General features: G+C 46.1%; 1 pseudogene; it reads right to left on the reverse strand.

The window, feature by feature from the left end:
• Window positions 1-292: 292 nt before the first annotated feature.
• On the reverse strand, window positions 293-1,002 carry LOC119040398 (60S ribosomal protein L4-like; annotated as a pseudogene).
• Window positions 1,003-1,805: the final 803 nt, after the last annotated feature.

The following is a 1,805-nucleotide window of genomic DNA, read 5'->3' on the forward strand; positions in this document are numbered from 1 at the left end:
AGCATTGCTGCTGCCTCACCCACCTGGAGCTCGTGTTTGTTGGCTTGGTGGAGAATGATCTTAATGGCATGTGGTCTTTGCCTACAGATTTAGCTTCAACTTGATTCTCAGGTTTTTCAGGGGATTCTTCTTCAAGACTCTGTAAGGGATCCTCTTGCATGGTGTTCAGAGGGCTCTTTGGATCTCTGGGCTTTTCAAGATTCTGCTGAGGTCTGTACTGAGCACCTTGTGTATGGGAAGGTTATCGATACTCTTGAGGGAGGCCTCTTTATGCCTAGTACCATACAGATTGCTAACCTGTGGAAGCACTTTCCATCCAAATGCAGACACAACCCGCATGCCCCCAGGAGCAAGCTTCAGTTTGCTTACATCAAGCAGAGTAGTTCCAGGGAGGTTTCTGAAGGCTTTGATGATACCATTGTCCTCATTAATTGTGATGCAGGGTCCCCTGTGCTGGATACAACAGTGGCTTCCCATTTTGCCCTTGCCAGCTCTCATTCACGGAGGGGCACAGACCTTTGTGATATCATTCCAGGCCTTAACTTTCTTAAGAAAAACAGCCCCCTTGGTTTTCCTGTAGCTTTCACCTTTACCTTCAGCCACCAAAGGAAGTTCGGGAACTCCCTCAGTGCAATGACTGTAGGACATGACCACGCTTGGTAAGGCCGAGGCAGCCAGGGGAGCGCAGAGCAGATGGCACATCACTCCTGTGCTGTGTTCACCCTGTGGTGTCAGTGGTGCCAGGTTTTGGTTGGCGCAAAACATGTGGCCACCATGACACGTATTTCCAAAAGTACCCTGGCCAGGACGATGAGTCCCACCACCTCGAACTTTGGGGATTGGAGCCACAGCTCTGCCACCACCCCAGGACTCAGACCTGGTTTGATGCCCTGCCAGTGCTCTGAGAGCAAAGGGATGGCTGCTGTTTTTGGCAAGTTGGTGCAAACAAGGTTCACGTATCCAGTTCAATGGAAGCCTTGAGCCCAGCAGGTGAAGGGCCATTTGGCAGACGATCCCCCTTTCAGAGTGCACTGGCCGTCATCACACAAGCACACACCACGGCCTGGAGACAGGAAGGCCACCCCCCTTTCAGCCAGGTGCCTCCCACAGGGAAAGATTTATGAATACTCTTGAGTTCCAGCTGATTGCATGTCATGGGACAATCTAGAATGAAATTACTTTGTCCTCATATAACTGATAACTTAGCTCACTATGATCTGTGTGAGAACCATGTCAAATTCTGTGCTTTCCTAAGAAGTCTTTGAAACACGAATATAATACAACTAGGTCCAGTTCTCAGTGGAGAGGAATTACTAACTTCAGGTAATTTTCAGGGGCATCAGTTATGGTTCTTTCTCATTAAAGTGTCTCATTAAAATACCTTTTTTTTCTTCCTCCTTCCTTCCTAAAGTATTTCCTCTCACTTAATGTAAAATTCCAAAGGGCATAAAAGTTCTGCACATGAAAATGCAAGTACTTTTCCTCCTAAAGCTCCATATGTCCACTAGCCAATATTAATTGAGAACTTGCCATATAATCGATTTCACCTGGGTACTCTGGGGAAGTGTTGTCCAATGCCTTAGCTACTACTAACTACATGGGGTTATTAAAAATTTAAATTAATTAAAGTTCAATTAAGTTAAGATTTAGTCCCTCAGTTGCCTAGCCACATTTCAAGCATTCAGCAATCACAAGTGGTTAGAGGCTGTATATAGTATGGGACCACGCGGATACAGAATATTTCCATCATCACAGAAAGCTCTATGCGGAAGCACTACTCTGGGATATGCTAAAAGTGTGAAACT

Source organism: Artibeus jamaicensis, unplaced genomic scaffold (assembly GCF_021234435.1).
Source record: "Artibeus jamaicensis isolate MK-2021 breed Jamaican fruit bat unplaced genomic scaffold, CSHL_Jam_final scaffold_916, whole genome shotgun sequence".
Lineage (NCBI taxonomy): Eukaryota > Metazoa > Chordata > Mammalia > Chiroptera > Phyllostomidae > Artibeus > Artibeus jamaicensis.